We start from the raw sequence: 25,005 nt of genomic DNA, 5'->3' as shown, positions 1-25,005 counted from the left end.
GCATGGGCCAATAAACGCAGGGCAACCATGGTATAAAACCCATGTTGTGGGGGGGGGGGGACTTCACATGGATCCCGCTCCTAACGTGCATCCGCTCCATGTTCCTCCAACCCGATTGCGATTCTTTTGTTTTAACAGGGCTTGCAACTACAGCCCAGCGAATGGCTAACCTGGAGAGCATGTTACTTGGCTGTGCTTCCCTTTTTTTTTCAGTCCCTGCCTCTCTGCTGCATGGCTACAGAGGGGCACAGGGATGGCAGCCTGGCTGGGGAGGTCCATACCTGCCAGACTTTGTAGCTACATAGCAGAGGGAAGTGAGTGGGGAAAAAGTGCCTCCGTGCGAAGGCACGTTCCCTGGCCAATGCGCTCGCTGACCACAGGATGCCCAGCCATGCGAATGGCCCAGGGCTACGATGAGTTCATTTATCCCACCTGCAACCCGCTTTACATTTGCTGTGCAGAAAGGGCCTCTGAGTTGATATAATCTCAGGCTTCCAAATAAGATATTTCAATAAATAAAGTTGTTTCAAAACAAAACACACAGTATTGTTTCTTTTCCTAAGAAGACTTTTAATCTGATGTCAATTCACACACACTCTGAAGACAATCCTCTCTTGGCCACAAGTTGATTTTCCTGAGCTGGATTTTTCTCTAATTTTCTGACCCTTGTGCTGAAATAAAAATCTACTCCTGTTCTCTTTTTACTGGATCACCACTCCAATAAGTATCCCACTTAATTTCCAGAATAGATCTTTCCCCTTTTAAAAAAACCTCGGATATCACCCTTGTGTCAGCTGTAGTGTGTTTTTGGTTTAAACAGATTTGCTTTCTCTGCTCTATTAGTCCCTCTTCCACAGAGCTTTCTGGACACTGCTAGAGAATGGAGCACTCTGGTTATAACCGGCTCTGACTGAATAGAACTCCTCCACAGAGCTCTCTCACCACTCTGACCTCTCTCTGAGCAAGCACCCTTCAGAATTCCTGTGCAATGGCTGTAGAACTAATTTTAACTCTTTAAAGTCTGCATTCTATTTGCCTGAATGCGTCTTAAGTCTCTGGAACCAGCAGAAAGGAGCAGCAGTGGACAAGGCATCTGGGCCAGGAAGAACAGAGTGACTCTGGTGTTCATTTTGGAGGGCTTTTCTCAAAGCCACATCTTTTAAAACAGTGTATTTTTAACAGGGGTTTGCAGGGGTTATCTCTTTTCTCCTTAAGGCTACTAGGAGCTGAGACCGCTGGAGGTGGGGCTTAACAGGGGTTAACAGAGGTTACTCTTTGTCCTGGGCTGCTAAAGGTGGGGCTCCTGAGGTGAGTCATTCAGTCTTTAGTTCAGTCTCTGGAACCAGCAGAAAGGAGCAGCAGTGGACAAGGTATCTGGGCCAGGAAGAACAGGAGTGGACTCTAGTGTTGTTCATTTTGGAGGGCTTTTCTCAAAAGCCACATCTTTTAAAACAGTGTATTTTTTAACAGAAGAGGGGGGTTTGCAGGGTTATCTCTTTTTTTTTCTCCTTAAGGCTACTAGGAGCTGAGACTGCTGGAGGTGGGGCTTAACAGGGGTTAACAGAGGTTACTCTTTGTCCTGGGCTGCTGGAGGTGGGGCTCCCTGAGGTGAGTCATTCAGTCTTTAGTTCAGTCTCTCTGGAACCAGCGGTAATTTCTTTCTTTTTTCTTTTTTAAAATAAATAAAATAGTGGTAATTAATAAGGACATTTCTTGAGGGGATAGTAGGTGTACAGATAGCTCCAAGGGCACTGACTAAAAAAGTTTAATATCTAAATATCTAAAAAAACAAAGCAGATATGAAGGCAGAAGGAAGCCAGCAGTGGGGATGGGGAAGCTTCAAGCCAGTGTTTTCTGGCACTGAGTGTCACATGTATGACTATCTGCCCACTAGGGCCAGTGGTCGTGGGTGTGCCCTCGCTGAAATGAGCTCCTGGCACTCAAGGAACGTGTCCGTTCTCTTGAAGCCAAGGTGGCAGACCTGGAGAAGCTGAGAGAGGCAGAGAGGGCAACAAACAAGGCTTTCAGGGACCTAGCAGCCGGGTCCCACTCCCAAGGTGACATCTCTTCCAGATGTCATGGAGAATGAGGAGTCTGGGTGACAGAGGGGTGCCAGTCTGAGGTGGGGAAGATGCTCCCCTTAGATGGGATCCCTTCCTTAACTGGTGATCAGCTATCCTCTCGCGACTCGAGGATACCCCTCGAGGAGGTGGGGGGCTCCCTTGTAGTGGAGTGATTCGATCATCAGGAATATAGGAGGAAGTTGGGTTTGTGACAGGCGTGGATGGACCGCATGGTGACTTGCCTGCCTGGTCTGCAGAAAGGTTGCGGATGTCCACGCTACCGTCTAAAAGATAGGCTGTTAGATCAGTGCTGGGGTGGAGTCAGCAGTTTGTGGTCCACATTGGTACCCAATGACATTGGGAAATGTAGCCGGGAGGAGTTCTGGAAGCTAAATTTAGGCTAAGCTAGGAAAAGGTTAAAATCCAGGACCCCCAAGGTGGCATTCTCTGAAATGCACTGCCACCTGTTCCGCAGCGCCAAGTAGAGGCCCGAGAGCTAGGCAAGCTGGAGATACAGGGTCTCAATGCGTGGATGAGAAGGTGGTGCAAGGCAAGAGGGTTTCAGATTTGTCCAGGAACTGGGGAACCTTTTTGGGATAAGGCAGGCCTGTACAAAAGGGACGGGCTTCATGCTTAACTCAAAAAAGAGGAACCAGGCTGCTGGCGCTCAACATTAAAAGGTGGCAGAACAGCTTTTAAACCTTGATTCCTGGGGGAAAGCTCGACAGGAGCTGAGGTGACTGACTCGGTTCTGGAATAACAGAGTCCATGGGGATGCAGACAGAGAAAAGGAGGTTTTTTAAATCAACCACATACAAGTGAGGAACATAGCAATGTGATAAGTGATAGTGTCGACAAAAGGCTAGAGGGCAAAACACATAAATCCCAGGTTAGGGACAAGAGACAGAGTATACAAGTGTCTCTATGCTAATAGTAGAAGCATCTTTGACCTAAAATGGGGGAGCTGGAGTACAGAGAGTTTTGAAGGAGGACATTGATATAGTGGGGCATCACAGAGACATGGTGGAATGAGGAGAACCAGTGGGATGCTGTTATCCCAGGTTACAGGCTCTACAGGGAAGGACAGGACAGGGCGTACAAGTGGGGTGGTCTCTACATCAAAGAGAGCATAGTGTCTCATAAAATAGAGAATGAAGGGGGAGCTGATTCTTCTACAGAAGCTAATTCGTGGATAATAATAACAGGGGTGAAGCATAGTTTAACATTAGGAATATATTATCGTCCCCCTGACCAAAGTTTAATAAGAGGATTCTGAGATGGAAAAAGAAATTAGAGAGGCCAACAAAAGCAAAAATGTCGTGGTAATGTGGGCGATTTTAACTATCCCCATATAAACTGGAAAAATGCATGTTCAGGTCATAGTAAGGAGAGAGCATTCCTGGATATGCTAAAATGACTGTGGTTTAGAGCAGATGGTTGTAGAACCAACCAGGGGAGATGTGATCCTAGATCTAATTCTATGTGGGACCCAGGACCTGGTGCGGGAAGTCAGTGTTGTTGATCGATAGGGAACAGCCAATTCACAATGCTGTCAGATTCAGTATCTCTGCATGCTAACAAGCGACAAATACTAATATAGTTAAATTCGCCTTCAGAAAGGAAAATTTCTCAAAGATGAGGGGGGGATGGTGCACAGGAAGCTGAAAGGGAAAATCAGGAGAGTCAAAACTGTCCAAGATTCTTGGAGGTTATTTTAAAACACAGTAATAAAAGCTCAACTGGAATGTGTTCCATTGTATAGGAAAGGCAGCTTCAGTCCAAAAGAAAGCCACCATGGTTAACAAGGGACGCTTGAGGAAATTATTAGGGAAAAAAAGATGTCTCTTTTGAAAATGGAAGTCCAACTTTAACTGATAAAGAATACCAGAGAGAACACAAATGGTGGCAAAAGAGAAGCAAGTTAGCTAAAAGGGAGGGCAAAAAAAGGATTATGAGGAACGCATGGCCAGGAACATCAAAAACCAGCAACAAACAGTTCTTCAAGTACATCGTTGGTGGAAGCCAGTAAGGGAAGCTGGTAGTCCAAGTAGATGACAAAGGACAAAGGGTGTGCTAAAAGATGACAGGGAGATTGCAGAAAAGCTGAATGAATTCCTTTGCATCTGGTTCACCCAAGAGGGAGGGTGAGGAAAATTCCTGCACCTGGAACCAAGCTTCTTAGGAGGCTTAATCCGGCGGGAACTAATCTAAGATAGTGGTAGACAAGGGAAGAAGTTCTGGCAGCCATTGGATAAACTAAATGCTACTTCAAATCCCCTGGGCCCAGATTTCTGCATTCACCCAAGAGTTCTTAAAGAGCTCAAGCATGAAATTGCTGATAGTTCTCAACTCCTTTAATATGCAACTTATCCTTGAAATCAGGCTCCATCCCCTGGAAGACTGGAAGATGGCCAATGTCACACCAATCTTTAAGAAAGGGATCTAGGGGGACCCGGAAATTACAGGCCAGTCAGTTTGACATCCGCTGTTCCTGGTAAATTAGTAGAATCTGTCATTAAAGATAAAAATTATAAAACATGTAGAAAAGCAAGACTCTGCTGAGAAAGTGAGTCAGCATGGCTTCTTTTGGCAGAGGCAAATCCTGTCTTACAAACTTACTAGAGTTCTTTGAGGATGTAAATAGGCATGTGGATAAGGGGAACCAGTGGGACATTGTCTACTTGGATTTCCGCTAAAAGGCTTATTGACAAAGTTCCCTCATCAGAGACTACTTGAGAAAAAACTGCCTTAGCAATGAAGGAATAAATAAGAGGGGAAGTCCTCCCATGGATTAAAAAACTGGTTGGAGAAAACAGGGAAGCAAAGAGTGGGTGGTAAATGGGAAAATTCTCACAATGGAGAGATGTGGGGAGTGGTGGGTCCCCCAAGCGATCCGTGATTGGGGATCCACAGTGCTCTTTAACCTATTCATAAAATGACCTGGAAGTAGGGTGGGTAGCGGTGGCTGGCCAAGTTTGCAGGATGATACCAAATTATGTAGGGTGGTGGAGAACCAACAAAGGATTATGCGAGGGAGCTCCAAGCCGGACCTTTGATAAATTTCAGGGTGGAGTGGGCTAAGAAATGGCAAATGCAGTTCACAGTGTAGCAAAATGCAAAGTGATGCACATAGGGGCAAAAAATCCAAAACTCTCACATACATCAGCTTACAGGGTCAGTGCTATCAGTAGCACAGACCAGGAAAGGGATTTGGCTGCGTCTTAGTTGATATAGTTCCATGGGAATGTCAACTCCAATGTATGGCAGCTGTGAAAAGGCAAACTCTATGCTGGGGATTATCAGGAAAGGAATTGGATAATAAAACTGCAAAGATTGTCATGTCCCTTATATAAATGACGTGCAGGCTAATTCACACTTGGGAGTACTGTGTTCAGTCTCTCATCACCACATCTCAAAAAAGGATATTGGAAGAGATAGAAAAAGTGCAGAGAGAAGGGCAACGAGGATGATTGAGGGATCTGGAGCACCTTCCCTTATGAGGAAAGGCTTGCAGCCGCTTTGGGACTCTTTTTTTTTTTAGTTTGAGAGAGGAGATCGCCTGAGGGGGGGGGATATGATTGAAGTCTATAAAATTCATGCATGGGTAGAAAATCGCTGGACAGAGAGAAATTTTTTCCTCTTCTCACAATACTCAGAACCAGGGGCATTCCATTGAAAATACTTGGGGAAGAATTAGAACTAATAAAAGGAAACACTTCTTCACGCAACGTGTGATTGGTGTTTGGAATATGCTGCCACAGGAGGTGGTGATGGCCACTAACCTGGATAGCTTTAAAAGGGGCTTGGACAGATTTATGGAGGAGAAGTCAATTTATGGCTACCAATCTTGATCCTCTTTGATCTGAGATTGCAAATGCCTTAACAGTCCAGGTGCTCGGGAGCAACAGCCGCAGAAGGCCATTGCTTTCACATCCTACATGTGAACTCCCAAAGGCACCTGGTGGGCCACTGCGAGTAGCAGAGAGGTGGACTAGATGGACTCTGGTCTGATCCAGCTGGCTTGTTCTTATGTTCTTATGTTCTTAAGTGTCTGTATTAGTCGCAGGGAGCATCTATTCATCTTTAGATACCCCCAAATTAGTTTTTTGTAATTAATTTTTTTTAGCCACGGCTTGTCTCATTGCACAGATTTGCCTTTCTGCATACAGACCCGCCTGTTATGCATAGTGATGTAACAAAGAAGTCTTTGTAACTGGGGGAGGTGGGAATCTATGCTAGCCTTTTTTCTTATGGGCAGTATTTGTTCAATTATTGATTCCTCAGAATCCAGGCAAAAACCACATGCTGCCTCTGCAGGGACCTATTCAAGATACCTCACAACTAAAAGCATAAAACTGTAAAAAAAACAAAAACACACACAAAATGAAATACCAATATCAAAAACAAGCCAAGGAGTTAAAAACAGCACAAACAACTAAACAGCATCAAAATATGCACAAAAGATTCCTTGAGCGAGAAGCAGACCATAAGTGATAAAACCCCATTGGTTTTCTGTGCAGTTTCACATTGGTAACAAGAAACATTTCAGGCTGATGCCCACAGAAGAGCTAGCAATGTAGGTGCCAGGTCCATCTCAAGGGGGAGAGGCAAAGGCCATTGGCAAAGGCAAGGCCATTGAAAAAAACCCTTCTCTTGTTACCATGTGCTACATCTCTGCAGCTAAGTTCACAGTGACTAGGGCTTAGGAGGCAGATCTTAACTGGCAGGATGGAATCTATGGCAGAAAACAGTCCTTCTGATATCCCACCTCTAAGAGCATTTCAGGGTCTTAAAGGTTTTGGTCTCAAATGTGAGAAATAACAATTGCGCCGAGAAGGACATGAGGTACAAGTTCCTTCCATAGAACTGCATTTCATAATTACCCAATTCCTTTTTATAAGCAGCTATGTTGTGATGACTTAATTTCTAATGCAACTGCAGTTCTTTTTTTTTCAAATGTGTACTGGCGTTATGTTATTACCTCATCTGACACAGGAGAAAAGTTGGTGACCCAACTTCCCTTCATTGCTTCTCCATCATTACTTTGATGTCCACCCCTCTTCTCTTTCTATGCAGTAAAAACTTAATCCAAGAGTCAGTCTAATCTCTCACTAGTGCCCTTGTCTTTACTTTAAAGTTAAATATTATTTTTGTGCCAGCTATTTTGCTTCAAAGTAATGTCCTCATGAATGCCACTCCACACACAAACCCTTTTCCTAGTGGCAAAAATTACAGAGGGTAAACAGGCAAGGTTTCCATAAGCACCATTATTTGGGGATCTTGAATGTAAAATATCAAGATTTCCCAACAAGGCAATTGAGAACCTTCAAAATAATAGTGAACATTCCTCAAAAAAAATTGTGTGATCTGTGAGATGTATAACTTGCTAGTGAATTCAGTAAGAATGGATGAAGATCACTTTAAACCAATGCTTAGTCTTTTAAGGCTAAGTGGGAAAATGCCTTCTTTGGCAAACAATATTTTTACTCTGCCAGAACTGCACAGAAGTGCAATAAAAGCCAGTTAGCATTGATATGACCTTAGAGAAAATATTTACACTATATGAATGGTAGAGATGCACCTTGAGGAATACATTTTATTTTTGCCTCTGTAGTAGCTGTGAGCAGATGAACTACTATAGAAATGTTTTAGAATACAGTTCTTACAGTAATCCATGATTTAAATATTTATGGGTTAAGGGTGAAAATTTTTTCTGCAGTTGTGTTGACATTGAAAACAACCATAATACTGTGGCAGAATATAGACAAAGTATATTATCACAGGGAGGAAATGCTCTGGATATCTGCTGGAAAGAGCATCACTGCATACCAAGACAGCCTGGATTTCAGTGGGGATGTACCCTACGGAGCTGCCTTATTTTTGTTAATTTGGTTAGAATGGCTGTTGTTGAGACAAATACATTCTCCTCTGTGAGACAATACTGGGGAACAGGGGAGTGAATATGGGGTCGTTAATCCCAACACTTATCAATAGTTCCATAAAGAACTGTATTGCTATGGCAAAAACATAACATTGTTCCACCTACTCACTTTACATAAATAGCTTTCTCAGTACTTTCATGGTGTAATTCTAAATAGAATTCTAAATAGAATTATACCCTTCTAAGCCCACTCACTTCAATGCATCTAGAAGGGTGTATCTCTGCTTAGAATTGCATTTTAATTCTCCTTTGCTTCCACTGGCCTTGTGAAAGAACCACTTGTAGCATCTGAATGAATGCAGTTCCCATAGTTGACTATTGGCTTTAGTATAGGATTAGGCAGAAGCAAAATGCCATTTTCTTACTCTCTGCTTTTCAAAGGGGCCTGTGGTGTATAACTGTCATCATTTTCACTGTATTTGTGAAATCATTACCTACACTGCTTACCTCTTCAACAGCAACACAACTAGAATTGGCTATTATTGCCTTTGGGTCTCTCAGCTTCATGGGGTTTGCTGTGCTTTCATTTCAGTCCTCAGCTCAATCTTGGTTTATCCACCTCTTCATTGGCAGATTAGCTCCATTTCTTAATATGTCATTAAAGCTGGTTTTGTGCCTTCACCCAGATTCTATGCTTGGGTGCACAGCCACAACTCTAGCAGAAGAAGAAGCATCTGGTATGTTATGAGCATTAGGGCGGGGACAAATATTTTTAAAGAACAATTTCTATGTTTACTGGTGTGTGTGTGTGAAAGAGAGCATGTTGGAAGGCTACATGGGCAAGAACTTGGGGAGGTGCTGTGGTAGAGCATCTACTTGGCGCATGCAGAACGTTCCAGGTTTAATCCCCAGCATCTCCAGTTAAAATGACCAGGCAGTAAGTTGCATGCAATACCTTTACCTGAGACCCTCAACAGCATCTGCCAGCCTGAGTACACAACAATGATCTTGATGGACCTATGGTTTGATTCAGCATAAAGTAGCTTTATAGGGTCATGTGACTTTGGCTGCATACTTGAACCCTAAGCTAAAAGATGCATCCCTATAGAAAGGAGCTTTTCTAGACCAGGGGTCTGCAACCCGCAGCTCCGGAGCCGCATGCAGCTCTTTCAGCCTTATACTGTGGCTCCGTGTGGCCTGGAGGTTGGAGGGTAGTGTGGGCGTGTCCCTCCAGCCCTCCAGAGCAGCGCTGGAAGGAAAGGTGAGTGGAGGGGCCGAACCGGCTCGGTAGATCTTCGGGGCCGTGGAAAACGGGTCCAAATGGCTCTTTGGGTGGTAAAGGTTGCCAACCTTCCTGTCAGATGACTTCATTGATATTAACCAGTGGTGAGATTCAGCAGATTCACACCACTTCGGCAGAACCGGTTGTTAAAATGGTGCTTGTAAACAAGCAGTTGTAAAATTATTTAAATTCCACCACTGGTATTGACACTTTGTCTTCCTTAAAATCTCTGCTCAGAATTAATTCCAACACTTGTAAAGTCCTTGTTTAAGCCCCCCCATTTTCCTTTTTCATCCCTAACACCAACAAAAGTCTCCAGGTGGTTACCTGCTTCCCTTTTTGCTACCTGTCTATCATCTATCCATCTTTCTAGTATATTTTTAAATTTTACCTTTCCTCCAAGGACCGCAGGGCAGCATAATTTCCCCCTCCCTATTTTATCTTCATAAAAACCCTGTGAGTTGGGTTAGGCTAAGTGACTGGCTCAAGGCTACCCAGCAAACTTCATGTCAGAGTAGGAATTAGAATCCAGATATCTATATCCCAATCTGACTGTCTAGTACATCACATGCCCTCTCACATATATCCTTAGGTCTTCTTATCCAATGGCTTTCTTCTGTTCTCTCCTGTGGTCAACCCAGGTTATAGAACCAGTTAACATAGCTAGTTCTGTTTCCATGGAAACCTCCTAAAATATCACATAAAGAAATACTTATATGGACTGAATTTAGTATGGATATAGCTGTCACCTAGTAGGATTTTGTGTGATCATAGTAACACAGTTTTGATCTAATACAGGAAGTCACCCCAGGAAGAAGTAGTTGTATTCATGACCCTTATTAATTAAAAAAAGAAGTAATTCAGTCTGAATATATCATCTGGGGCTTTGGTGACAACACTGACTATATGAACCAGCCTTCAGTCTTGACAAATATGCAAATAGAAAAAAAAAGCTTGAATGTTCCTGGAGAGAGTGACTCACCTGGAGGAGTCGTGGTAGAGACCTTGTCCAAGAGTTATAATTTTTGGGCTTGGTTTTATGTTAAAAGGTTTTTTTTCTCCATTTTTCAATAGTCATGAAAGCTCACTCTTTGAAGAACCGATAAACTGAATCTGTTGTGTCTGACTGGGAAAGTAATTGGCTGACGACAGCTGCAGCAGAAGGCTTTATTTTTCTCCAATTCCTCATTCAGATCGTTCTGTCACTCAAACACAGCTGCAGCCTTCAGCATTTCCTGCCAGTCCTTTCTATCATCCTTTTAAGCAATGACTGACTGCAGTGCATGAAGGTCATTCAGTGATAATGGAGGGGCTGCTAGACTCTCCTTCTTCCCCAAGCAGAGATCCTTTCACCTTAAACCCAGCTGGGCATGTGAGGAGGAGTACCAGGAAGAGCTGGCCTGCAGCTACTGCTAATAATTACTTCTGACACAATTTGCCTAAAGTGGAGCTAAGTTTCAGAAGACATGAGGGGAAGGGGGTGCAAAATTGGAGTATAGTCAAGAGTCAGCCAAATGAAAGGAAAGGGTGTAGGAGTATGGGCAAAAAGCAATAGCCTGTGTTTGAGGATGGGAGATGTGTATTGAGCCTGTCATAACTAAACATGCTGAAATCATCCTGGCTTCCCATTCTAGAAGCCCTGTTCATATGCTACATCAAATTCATGTAACTGCTGCTTGTATGCATGTGCATATGTTTGTAAGTAAGAACTTACACCCATTCACTGTACAAGTGAATCCAGGGATGAGTACTTGGATTAATAAAGGGTTTAAGCTGAACACATGCTGAATGTAGAATTACATTAGAATTACTCAGTGTACACATAAACACAACAAATTGTAGAGTGTACACAGATTGCATGGGTTCTCTGTAGCATATTCTCATCAGCTGAGAATCAGCTTCTTATGTCTGCTAGCAGCCTGTTCCTGTAACTACATGCAATTATAGCCTATTGATTCATTTGCTGTATGATCACTGCAAGTTAAGGGGAAGTGAGCCAAACTGGCAGGTGTTTGAGCAGCCCTACGCTAGCCTTTCTAAGGGACATGAGCATTCTTCTCAGTATGAGAGAGACATCTGATTTACTTCTGCTTTTTTATTTTCAGTGGGATCCATATTCTTCTTCCCAGAAGGCCCAAGATATAACCTGACATCAGCACTATTTCAGATTTGTGTGCTTGCTCAGTTTCACACAAAGATGCTGGCAAGACAAGGCCTTCAGATCACAGCCAGGAACATCTCGTTTCTCGTTACCCTTTTTTTTCAAACATCGAGTCTTAAAATAATTCTGGAGAGCTTTGTTGGTTTGTCAGTCTTTGCTCATTAGTTTGCTTATTTTGGCTTGTCCTAATGAAATGTATTCTGTTTTAGGGGCTGCTTGATCAACTAATCAACACACACACACATATTACCTAAGCAGGTCAGCACTGAGCCCAGCCATGTATATGTAAGCACATCTCCCACAAAAGTTATTACCTTTTATAGCTCACCACAACAAATTTCAAATTCCAGCCAACCAACTGCTGAGCTACCTCCTGACGAGGACCCAGTGTACCAGATAATCAGGTGCAGGATTTGATCATTACATGATGATACAGCTTTCTCATCTATGAAAAGAAATATGGAAGCAGAGTTCTATGCAAAGGACTATGGAGAGGCACCTTTTAAAGCTGGCAAAAAAGGTGGAGAGTGGGTTTAAATCTTTTTTTTTCCACTTAGGCAGGAAGGTAGATGGAGCAAAGACTGTCATACCATGGCAGTGAGAGAGATGGAAGACTGGGTAAATTTTCTAAAACCTTATTGTTGCTGTCTTTGGTTCTTGTTGCATACCCTTGCATCCCATCCCTCCCTCCTCTCCCTCACTCCCTTCCCTTGCATGCCACCCCTCCCCCTCCCTCTCTCTCCCTCCCTGTGCTACGGTGGGTGGGCCATGTCCAGATGCCGGGCCTCCTCCCCCTCCCTTGCATGCCACCCCTCCCTCCCTCCCCTTCCCTTGCATGCCACCCACCCCTCCCTCTCCTCCCTCTCCCTCCACTAGGGTGGGCTATGTTCAGATGCTGGGCCCTCTCCCCCTCCCTTGCAGGGGAGGAGCAAGCTCTCAGGCAAGGGAAGAATGCCCTCTGAGATTCTTCCTCCTATCTCCATCTTATTGTTGCTATCCTTGGTTCCTTTGCAGATGAAATTCATTCCAACCAATGAGTGGAAAAAGCACATATGTGTGTATAGAAATACTAGATCTTTTTTTTCCAAAGGAAGAAACTGCAATCTTAGACAAAGGTGAACAGTGTCAGGTCTTCTTGGTAGGGGGTTAGCCTATTACATGATAATTGTGTGGAGACTGACAGTTTATGATGGGAATTGGTAGACTGCATTTCAAAATGTGAACATTCAGTATTTTCCAGAAGAAAATGGAAATGCTATTTTACATTGAAAAAAGACAGATTTGATAATAGGATATGCTCAGTGAGAAGGACCACTTTCTTGACTAACATACCCCTGTGAACAGGTTTTACAACACTGAGTTCAAATTGTACTTTTAAAAAACAATCCATGAGGTATTTCTCAAGTGTTTTCTGGATCAAAAAGGTCATGGCTCAGTGGGTGAGCCCATGTTTTGCCTGCAGAGAATCCAGTCTTTAGCATTTCTACTAGTCAAAAAATTGGGGTACTGAAAAAGATGGGTCCTTATTGGTAAGAACTGCGTGCGCCTATGGCATGTGCCGCTGCTTCTGAGCAAGTCAAAGAACGAGTAGTAGTGAGTGGCAATTGATTCAAATTGGTTGGGTGATTAAACAGAATCCCTACCCCTCAACAGTGGCAAACACACAGCCAACAACAAAGGAACCTCCCAAACGCTTTTATACTAGCAAAGATTTTATAATCAATATTCAACAATGATAATATGTCTAAAGTTGTGGACTTCTGCTTTTTTTTTTCTGTTTTTGGGAACATTGTTATATTTGCTTGTTTCCAAGGTTCTGAAATTCTTTTTTTTTGTTTATTTAATTAAACAGGTTGCTTAAAGAACCTATTAATTCTTGCTTGAATATTTTGTAAAAAAAATTGACAATTCATCAGATTCAGGGGTTTTATGGGCCTTTAAATTCATTACTGCCTCTAGAATTTCCTCTGCATTTGTAGGTATATTTAGACTTTCTTTTTCATCATCTATAATAGGAATATTATATCCGTCCAAATAATTATCTCTAAATTATTTTTCCACAGCACTTACTTCATATAATTTAAAATAGAATTTATAAAACTCTTCCTTTATTTTCCCTTTGTCTTGTATAATCTTGTCATCTACTTTTAATTTAGAGATCCATTTTATTCTGATATTTTTTTCTGAATTTCCAAGCTAGCCATCTACAAGGGTTGTTACCAAATTCAAAATAATTTGCATAGTGGACATGTAATATTTCATCTCTAAGAAACTTTTTAACAGAACCTACTAAAATATCCCTTGGTACTTCCTTTTCTTTAGCAAATTTTGAATTAATTCGAAATGCCTCATCAATTTCAACATTCATCTCATTTTCAGATTTTCCCAGAAAATCAGCTAAAAATCTGTATCATTCCCTGAGTAACATTCTCATTATTTAATTCAAGTATAGCCCTAAGCCTTAAGAATCTTTCTTTCTGTTTCATTTCCAATAATAGTAAATCTTGGGCCCAACCCAGCTGGCACCACTCCACTTCGCCCAGCTTGGTGGATGGCCCTGTGCAACTGGGCCAGGCTATTTTTGGGGAGAGGCTGCCAGAAAGAGTGAAGGAAGCAAAGCTGAAGACATGAGTGCAGATAAAGTTGGATAGGTTGGCTGGTGTGTGAAATGGAGAAAAGGAAGCAGGAAAAGAAGAGGACTTGCAGGAAAGGGAAAGAAAAAATAGTGGGAGAAGGGAAATGAGATGCTCCTCATGTTCTTCCAGGTCCCCCACTTGTTGTCATAAAACATTCTTTTAAACAGGATCTCTTTCCCATAATATTAGTCCATGGGCTAGAAATGTGGGAGATACATTTTAGAAATTATGTATAGAGATGTAATTCATTATACAGTCTTTACAGGACTGGTATTTGTTTCAGTTGGAATAGTGGAGAGATGCATATCCATCCAGCTCCACTGTAATACTTTCCTTTGTCTTGCCTTAAAGTGGCAAATAATGATCCAAACACTGTCTAGCCAGCTCGGGCGCTTGTTTCCGGAACTGTTTGTGGCTGGTGAGAACCAAAAATGCAATATCTAAGTAATGAATTGATTTCCCACTCCCTGAATCCTGTTTCGTTCAGATTCACAGGAGGGACCCAATCTCCCACCCACAAGATGTTTGTATTTTTGCGTTGGGTTTGTTTTCTTAACAAGATGGAACACTTAGACATATGGCTATTGATTGTGTGAAGAATGGGGAAGACGGATGAGAGCGATGATACAGAGAACAATTCTGCTGTGAGCATGGCACGTGGAGCTGGAGAAGGCAGACTTCGGAATGCATAATTCATGGAGCGTTAATATTAATGATGAACCCAGTCTAACCCTGTGAAAAATAATTAGAAACAAAACCACTTCATTGAGCTCCTTGAGAAGCCTTGTGCGAATCCCAAGACAAACTCAAACTGGAATCTTTCTGGTTTTTCTGGTCCCATGACTTTGACTGCTACAGCAATTTTCTCATGTGAGATCATACTCTGGTGGTCTTGGATTGGCAATGCTTTCTAGAAACCCTGGGGATGGCTGCCACCACTAATTTCAAAAGGTAGCTGTAAACAGCTGGCATCCACTGGACTTGAAGCTGAATGTATTCTCTGTTGGTATCATACCCCTGCTCATGGGAATTGCCTTGGTGTGCTTGCTTGTACAGTTTTCTGCATATTTTATTTCAGGGGGGTTGAAGTTGCTACTGTCTGCAAGGTGCTCTGGAAATGTCCCATTAGTAAAATAGCATGCTATTAATGTTGCTGCCATTTCTCATAGCTGGAGCTGCTGCATTCACTTGTGTCTTTGTTTCAGATTTTTAAAAGTAGCCTTTGAAATATAGGACAAGGTCATGTATTCCCCCTTCCCCAAAGCAATTTTATCACCATGACTGTTGCACCATGGGAAGGATGGCCCATAGGTGGGGTGGGGGGTGGGGGAAGAAGGTAGAAGTAATGCTGGAAAGGCTGTTTCAGAAGAAGCATTTTCACTGCTAGAACAGAGGAAGGTGTCATAAATTGGCAAGTTCTGGATGTATTTCCCTATGAAGCTCTACTAGGTCATTTATGTTGCCAACTGAAAATCAGCTATAGACTAATAGATTTTATGAGATCTAAAATCCCTGCTGTGTATACAGAGAAATATTTCTTAGAAATGAATAATTTCTGAGAACATAAGAGTAGTCATATTCAGTCATACCAATGGTTAGTCCATTTAAATAATTCAGGTTTAAAGGTCATTAGTATATGCTGTCAGTTACTGAAGCAACACTACAATTCAGCTAGAGGGAAAAGAGGAGGGGGAAGGGGGCCTGTCATCTGGTCAAGGCCCACCCACCCTGGGGGAAGGGGAGGGAGGGGAAAGGGGCCCATCATCTGGTCAAGGTCCACCCACCCTGGGGAAGGGGAGGGGGAAGGGGACCCGTCATTTAGTTTCCAATAGTGGGGGTGATAGGATACCAGGAATCAAAGCCTGCTGCCAAAAGACCCTGTCAAAAAACTGCTGCCTATCATTCTGACTCTGAACTTAGAGTCTATGTGACTGTCAAAGTGTCTAGTCCCTTTGGTATATTAAAGGTTAATCTCCTGTTCTGCAAGAGTTATGTCAGGCTGCTGGAGGTTAGGTTAAAACATTATGTAACTCAGTTCATATCCAGATGGCTGTAAAATACTCCTTGTAAAATAGGTCAAGTTTGCAGTATAATCCATCCACCGCTACATTTTGTGGTGATACATGATTATTCCAACATGTAGCAGGATCTGTGATCTTGGATTGTCCAAGAATCTAGTATCACTTCACAAACCTGTCAAGTAATGAGAATGACCTGATCCAAACATAACCTTTTTTTTTGTATGAGTGCCCTTGCTGGTGTAATTCCAAGTGCCTACTCTGTTTTCATTTCTCTGCAAAACTGCAAAGGCTTTGACATTGCTGTGAAATTTAGATAAAGACATCAGAGGTGATGTAAAGTGATGTTTTGGCATGCTTCAAATAGCTACGTCATTTAAAATAACTTCATACAATTCAGTTTTTCTACTATGTTGTAAAATGGCTAGTCTGACCTTTTCTAACAAACCAATAAGCAAGTGGCTAGCTGAAAATGCCAGGTCCATGTGTGAATGCATGAATGAAGCAATCTATAAATGTTCATTCAACTGTGTGGCCTTTGGGCAAGAAACCTTCTTGAATTGCTCTACACCTTATTCTCCCTGCCTGCCCTTTACCAAGTTAAGAACTGAAGGCAGCAGGGCTCCATTGATATGGATTACTGTGAGACAGCTAAACCACTCAGACATTTACATGAACATTTAAATTGTACATTTACATGAACACAAGCAGCACTTTATACAGCAGTCCTGATATGGGCGAGAGATTGGGAATAAAGAGTTTTGAACAAATAAGGCTGGGCAATGAGGCTACTGCTGTGTATTGCTTTTGTAAATCATGTTTCAGTATTTGTTTCTTTCAACCATTATTCGAATTACATTTAAATTTTGGAATACCTTGGCAGATGGTGATTTGGCTGCCAATAATGCCAAATTAATAATTTGCAACTGGTGATTCATGAATGATTGCCAGTCTAATTCTGCATGGAAGTGACGTATTGAAACAGTAGTTCGAATCTAGCTATCTGTATAAGATTTGTGCAAATGCACTTGGGTAGAAGAACTGGTCTATCAGTCTACAGCATAGGTGTCAAACTCACACCCCTCCAGATGTTATGGACTACAGTTCCATAACAATGTGCTGGCAGGGAATGATGGGAACTGTAGTCCATAACATCTGGCGGGCTGCGAGTTTGACACCTATGGTCTATACTACAGCATCGAATTGAGGAGGAGCTGATGTTTGGGGTAAGCAAAATCTTTTTTATTCCGTAAATTTTGGGTTTTAAACATCTGGAAATTTTTGGTAAAGCTGAATAAAGTCAATACCCATCAGCTTAATTTGGCTTTTTACCAGGTTTTAAAAAGTTGAACCCGAAACTGAGAAGTTTCAACTGAATGCTGAGCTCAGCAGCACCAAGCTTAGCATTCAGTTCTCTTCATCTGTCACCACTCCCAATACCTTGAGAAGCAGTGAAGGCAGGAACTGAATTTTCAGCTCGGCCCTGCCAACTGAGCTGAGCAATTACTCCCCTTCCTTTACTGGCCAGCCTGTTCCAAGTCCATATGGACTTGGGGAAATATTGAGGGGAAGGGTGGAGAACTGAATGGACTCTAGAACTGAATGCCGTTCTCTCCTCACCCCTCGCTGATATTTCCCAAGTCCATGCCACTAAGTGGCTGGGGAGGAATACTTGAACTGAATGCTGGAGGGTCTTTTTTTTCTTTTGGTAAAGAGACCCCCCCCAAAAAAAAACCCCCAGTCTTGCTTTATCCGGTTTTTAGGTGATTCAGCTTTATTAAATCACCATCCCTTGTTGATGTCTATGCAGGAGATGAAAGGACACATGAAGCTGTGTTATACTAGAAATGACTCTCCAAAGTCTCAGATAAAAGTATTTCACCTGCTCTTTGTAACTGGAAAATCTAGGGACTCAGCCTAGGATTTTCTATCTACAAAGCAGATATCTATCACTGAGCCATGGCCCCCACCTCAAACTGAGAGGTAAAGGGTTGGGGTGCTACACAGGTCTTCCAGATACTTCTTGCTAGTGGCATTAAGCTACCAGAAGAGACTAGAAGTGAACAGTGCTCCAGTCTGCAGTACTTCCCCTTATTCTTAATGCCATGAAGAGCTAGAATGACCTAACAGCTTCTGTTACCACTTTTATATTCTGTAAGTAGAGGGAGAAAATTACATCATTGCCATGGGACATGCCAGAAGTTTATTCCAAACTGTCATATCCTACCCTGTTGTGCAGAGCTGCAATCCAAATTGCACATGAGGCAGCTATTATGCACCCAAATTACACATGCAGTTGGTTAGATCCAATCCACTGGCTTCATACAAGCAATTTCATGAGTGCATGGAAATTAGGGCAGCTGGCACAGACCTGATACCCTTCCTGATGACTGCACCTGAAAAGGGATGGTGTATGTTTTTACTGTGTGAGAACAGGAACTTATGTTGTCTTCGATGGTCCTGAACTGTTTCTTGGTTCACAAAAGATGGTAAGTATTGTGTACTGAATCACTAGAACATAATCCTACTATGGCTAATAGGAGTTATATCCTTTGGGCCTTATTGTTGTGGAAAAAAATCCCTGTATCAACTGATTCAGTCACACATCAGCTATTGAGCACCTATTTCCAGATACTCACAGACTCATAGGAATGTTACACATAAATGTCAGACTGAAAAAAAAAAGTCATACTCTTCCTGGAAAGAAAAAACAGATTCGATTGAGTTATTTTTAAGGACATGGAATGCTGAGATTTGCTTACCTGAGACTTACTTTGCATTGCTTTTGACATATACTGTCAAGTTTCATTGCTATTCAAATAGGTCTTTTCAGTGCTTCTATTATTTCATGAGTTGTGAGAGCGCCAAAATCTCTATTTCAGAATAGAATGTAAAAAATAATGTCTTTGGGAAAAGTCCAAGCTTTAGTGTATCTTCAAAATAAAAGAAGAAGATAATGGCATTAAAATATAAAGAGTGTTTTGCAGGCAATATGCATCTAGTAGGATCCAGTGTGGAAAAGTGATCACTGTATTAAACTTTCAGTGCAATTCTAAGGAGAGTTATCCCAGGCTATGCCCATTCATTTCAATGGCTTAGACTGGTGTAACTCTGCATAGGATCATTCAAACCTGTTCTCAGCTGTGAAGCAAGGTAGGTAATCCTGGACAAGTCACTAACCTTCCTTGAAAGACTATTGTAAAGTGAAAATCATTGCAAGTATGCCATACTCTGCTCCTTCAAGGAAGGATGGGATACAGATGTGACTAATAAATACAATTCATAAGGCAAAGGCAGCCTTTGAAAATGTAATTTTGCCAAGATGTAACTTAGGCTAAACTCCATCAGTATGTAGCATCACAATTTGATTCTGTGCCTTGGCTCAGTCTTGAAATATAGAAAGTAATAATCAAGAAAAGTACATCCCTGTGTATTTGCAGTACATTTCCCCCTTTCAACTCTAATCCCCAATTTTGTATGTTCACAATGCATCAAAATCTCAGAATTCAACTATCCATTCGGATAAATGTACAAATAGTTCATCTTCACCTGTAAATCAGATGGCACTGACTTGCATGGTCACAGTTAGGATTAAAGCAGTGTTGCTAACATTAACAGTTGTTCATCTAGTGGTCCTCTGTGCAGGCACACATAGGACAGCATTTGCGCAGGCCAACCGTGGAGCTTTGCCACCTGAGGGTGGGAATATTACTGCTCAGAGCCCCCCCCCCCCAAAAAAAAAAATTAATGACACAACACTCTTAACTGTGGTTTAAAATTTTGGCCATAGCCAAACTGTTTTATTGACAAAAGATGAAAAGAAGCGTGAGGCGCAGCATGGGATCTGATCTGAACACTGGGCCGCCTGAGTGCTGTCCCCCAGTGAAACCTTCCTCCAACCCGCCTGTTGGAGGAAACCATTAACCTTGCACAGTAACCGTGGATCCCAGCCGGGCAGCAGCCACTTTCTGGAGATCCGTTTTGCGCAGCGCAGCGATAGTGGAACTCTTCTATCTTTCTGATCTCTAGTCAAGACCTCCACTGGAGGGTAGGGTTATGAGACAGTGTAAAGTGCTTCACTCCTTCAGCACAAATAGGCTCCTTAGATAGATAAGGATGAGTGAATCTATTAGCATTAATAAGTAGGAATCTTAACAAATAAATTATGAAAGCTTTAGAAGACCAGTTTGAAACACCCACACACTGTTGTATATTCTGAAAACTAAAATAATGGTGGAAATATACAATAGGGTCTGTTTTTTCAAAGTGTGTAGAACTGTTAAAAATAGAATCAATATTTTCATTCTAGTGCTATTGAAAGGAAAGTACTGTTCTTTGGGGGGAATGGTAGAATTTTCAAAGATTTGAAATGCAAGCTTTCCAAATGTTACTACTGCCTGACTCAAAGTTTTCACTAGTGATTTCAAAGAAGTTTCTTATTGCCCCATGCACTTATGAGGCCTAGTGTTTTAAAGTTCAAATGATCTTGCTGGGAGGCACACATTGACTTTTGAAAACTGAAAATATGACAGATTAAAAAAATTAAATTAAGCTTACTTTCAAATATTTTCTCTTTCTCCTGTTAAGACATTTTGACCACCCTGCAGTCTAAATCCTTTGTTTAGTCGCCAAGATGTGAACAGCAGGATTTGTATTGTTTCTTACAATTCTGTGCCATGGGAGAGTAAATTCAAGCAGATGAATCACAAATCATTCTCTGAAAATCACACAGTGATAGCAGGTGGGATGGCACTGCCTTGAATGGAGTTCCACCAGTGATTACTTTCTTGTCCCATGGAATGAAAGGACTGTGTACACTGGCTATTCATCAAGCTCATTTCAGAGAATAGTATCTACGCTTCCAACACGCAATCAGGTGCCAATAAGTGATATTTAATAAGCAATTGCTGCCAAGAAAACCATGTGTGTTTTTGGAGATGAAGATAAAAACCCTGCATGACCCCGAAAGAAGGCAGAATCAGATAGGAGGTGAACAAACAAACAGCAGTATTGTAAAGACAAACATCTCAGTTTCAAACACAGATACAATTTAGGTAGTTAGGCAAGAAGGCATTAGTATCCGCTCATGCAACAATTAAATGCTAAATGTTCTCCCTACTTGTTGTTCTGCCTACTGAGGAAGCTGTTGGGATTTCCAACTAATATCTAGATCTCAGTTCAGACCTTGATTAAAGCATATTACATGAGTACTTGAAATGCTATCTCCCTGGCCAAGTACCTTTAGAGGGGTTTTTCACTAAAGAGTAAGGGGAGTTACTCCTTAGTGTTCTGAGAATGGCACAACAATAGACTTTTTGTAGCAAAAAAATCTTCAGTTTATAATATGTACAGAAAATGAACATCCATATTCAGTTTGATCTAAGGCCTATCAAAACTGCGAGCAATGCACAAACAACCGTTCGCAGTCAGTAGGATTGAATAGTTTAATACTTTACTCAATCACTAGCATGAACCGAGTCTACAAACGGGGCTATGAAACAACTAATGCCCCAATTTCCACAAATATATGTCAAAGCATAGAGTCGTTAACAATTCACATCCATGAAAGCTTGTCTAAGCTCAATAGAAAACCCACAACGAGCTGCAGGATTTGGTAGTGTCTGGCTTGATAAATATTCCAAGGCTCATGGGCACATGGTATCTACAATGAAAATATGCAAATTAACAAAACTATACATACATATATATATCTAGACCAATATAGGGGGCCTCCATTTTACTTTCAAGGTACATAAAATTTGTCCAGAGAAAGATGTTCTTACAATTCTGTAAAGACAAATACAGATGTCATCATAGCACCTATTTAAACATGGAGAGTGTATCTTCATATTTGCAAGGTAGCAACAAGAAGAACAGAGAATTTTCTAAGTCAGCCAATTATTAGTTTGGACTGCATTACTCTCTGTGCTGCTATCTCTAGCTGCAAAATGTCCTTGAAGCCAGAGAGTTCTGGCAGTCATTTAAAGGAATGCAGCACATACACCTGAGTGCAGGTGTTTGCAATTAAAGTTGTACAGGTTATGTAAAGGAGAAAAGACCAGAATGGCATTAAGCCCTATAGATTCTTACTTACTAATGGTGTGCCTAAGGTTTGTCCCACAGCAAGGTATTCTTACAGTTCTATAAAGCAAGATACAGATGCCATCATGATGCATATACAAACATGGGGAATCTATCCTCATTTGTACAAAAGAAATCAGGACAAACAGAGAATTTTTTAATATCAGAAAATAACAAGTCAGGACTGTATTGTTCTCTGTGCTGATGTCTCATGTCTCATGTCAGAGAGGCAAGAGAGCACTAGTGGTAAAAATCACACAAAGGTAGAAAAATCCAGATCGGCATTGAGACCTGTAGGTTGGACAGTTCATAATCTATGGATGTAGAAAGTCCCCATCTTTTATAATTCTTGTTGAATGTTACTTTGCACATCTTTTTCTTCCACTGTAGCCAACATGAAGAAGCTGAGAGATTCAGGCTTGTGCTGATATTGGACAAAGTGTTCGACTAGCAGTGCTTCTCTGACCCTTTTATGGATCTGGGACAAGTGCTCAAGCACTCTAGTCTTTACCTTTCTACAAGTCAGCCCAATATAAGACAACTCACACTTGCAAAAGATACAATAAACAGCATTTTTTGTATTGCAGTTTGTAAATTGTGTGATATTTCTATAGAAGTGTTCTTTGGGAGATTACATTTCTTTGCACACAAAAGCCAGTGGGCAGGCTGTGCACATGCCACATTTGAAATGCCTCAAAGTACTTAAAGTTGTCTGTGGGTGAGACTTTCTAAAATCTACCTAGGAGCTGGCCTGCAGGGAGGCTGGGGAGGGCAGGGCTCGGTGGTGGGCAGTTCAGGTGGGTGCTGCGGCAGCAGGCCACCTCCTGCCCCCCTGCCTTCTGCAACAAACAGCTCAGCTAGCAAGAGGTGCCCCAGCATGGAGGGAGCTGCCGGCTGCCAGCCGTGTTGCCACGGCACAGGAGAGGCCAGGCACAAGGACCCGGCCGGCACTGGCACCCCCCCCCCACATGACCTAATGTTGTGTGCCCGGAGACATGGGATACCCCTGCCCTCTTGTGTGAGTTTTTTGTCTTGGCCCTTAAAAAAATTCCATAGGGGATATTGTTTCTAAGATGACCAGGATTTAATAATTTACAGTGCGGATACGAATTTTTATCTGTTTTCTTCCTAAATAGGGAGCTGTCTCTGGGTAGGAGTATCCATATACTGATGATATTTGTCCTAACCTCCTGATGTGATGCATTACCTTGATGCAATGACATGACTTCTGGTTTTGCACTGGATGTGACATTGTTTCAGCTGAAGGGCCCACCCATTTCCCTCTCACTGGTCTGTGAAGCAGTGGCAATAAAGTGGGTCAGCAGATCTCCCACTGTATGCCTCATATTGACACCCTCTGAAAGTAGCCATAAGTATTTCCTTCCCTGATATTATTTAATTGAATCAAAATTGTTGATCTAAATTTTAAGAAATGGTGATTGTATAAAGCTAGGTCTCTAAAATATATTATTTATAGCATCTCATAACTGTAGGTCTCCTCTGTGCCTTTTCTTAAGCCTTTAAAAGGTATTTATCTCATTAGATTAGCTTCACTTAAAAGATAAATACCAACTCCAACCAAATTTTTAAAAGCATAGCAAATAAAATCCCAGAGCATATTGTCTATCTAAAAGATCTTCATAACATATAGAGACCAGAACTTCTGAGAAAGATCTCAACTGTTGGCCAAGGTAGCGTCCTGCCTACTTCCCAGTACTCAAGGGCTATTCAAGGGATATCAACAATTATTAAGACATATTGCCACATTTTCCCATGTATAATTTGAAGTGAACAGAGATGGATTTTTTAGCATCAATCTTTATATAAAGCTGGAGAAGAAATTCCAGAAACAGAACTCATTGTCTGCCAACCTGTTCGTTTTTTAACAGGGCATTCTGATACACAAATACTTTTGCTCCACAGTACCCCTATTCTTTAGGGACCAATGACTCAGGTTCTGAGATTTATAGCTTCATTTGTTGTGCTTTTTTTGCGTCTTATGTAATTATCCTAAACTATGACAGGAACCCAGCCACTTCTCCCCCTGGAGAGATAAGTCTGTTCAATTGTGCTCCCATGATTAATGGAGCCATTCATTCCCTTGACAACACATACAGGCGAACCTCATTAATTCCCATCTCTTAGGCATCAACAACCTCACAACCCCCTTGATCTTTGGATTAGGCTCAAGAAAGGCACGTATGCTAGTTTGGAAGGCCTGGGAACTTGCCTAGAACGGTTTTCTTCTCCTGTTTTATTATGCTTGTGATTTTTCAGATAGTGATACCCTTCAGCATTTTCCTTGAGGTTGCCTCACTGCTCCTACTAGTTTGTTTCCTAGACTGTTTCCCACTAGTCTGATATTCCATTTTATTGGTCATAATTTATAAAAAGGCTGTAGTAAGGTGAGCAGTATAGAAAGAAGATAACCATTGCCTTACTAGATGAATCCATGGTCAAGCTAGTCCATTTCCATCAATGGCCAACCAAATCTCATGAGCAATTAACCACAGCAACAGACATCCTTTCTCCAAGGCCAAATTCACACTGAAAATTTAATCTAGATACAACCAAGTTTCAAAAGAATTGGCACCTTGTCATCCAGGTTCCAACATCCTCACTGCAGCATGATTCTAGTGAAGACGACTAGGCCTGCCCTTTGGGGGGGGGGGAAGGTGCCTGCTGTCAGGGGTGCAATTGTTAAGCTAGCAGCACCAAACTTTCCGAGTATCTTTAGAAGACCCTCTTGATCCAGGTTTGGTCAAGTTTGGTTCATGGGGGCCAAAGTTATGGACCCTCAAATGTGTACCCTCCATCTCCTATTAGCTCCCATTGGAAACAATGGGGCATGGGGGCACCCCCTTTGAGAGTCCATAGCTTTGG

This window comes from Sphaerodactylus townsendi, linkage group LG05 (assembly GCF_021028975.2).
Source record: "Sphaerodactylus townsendi isolate TG3544 linkage group LG05, MPM_Stown_v2.3, whole genome shotgun sequence".
NCBI lineage: Eukaryota > Metazoa > Chordata > Lepidosauria > Squamata > Sphaerodactylidae > Sphaerodactylus > Sphaerodactylus townsendi.
The sequence above is the reverse complement of the archived record's forward strand: the minus strand, read 5'-3'. Positions refer to the sequence as shown.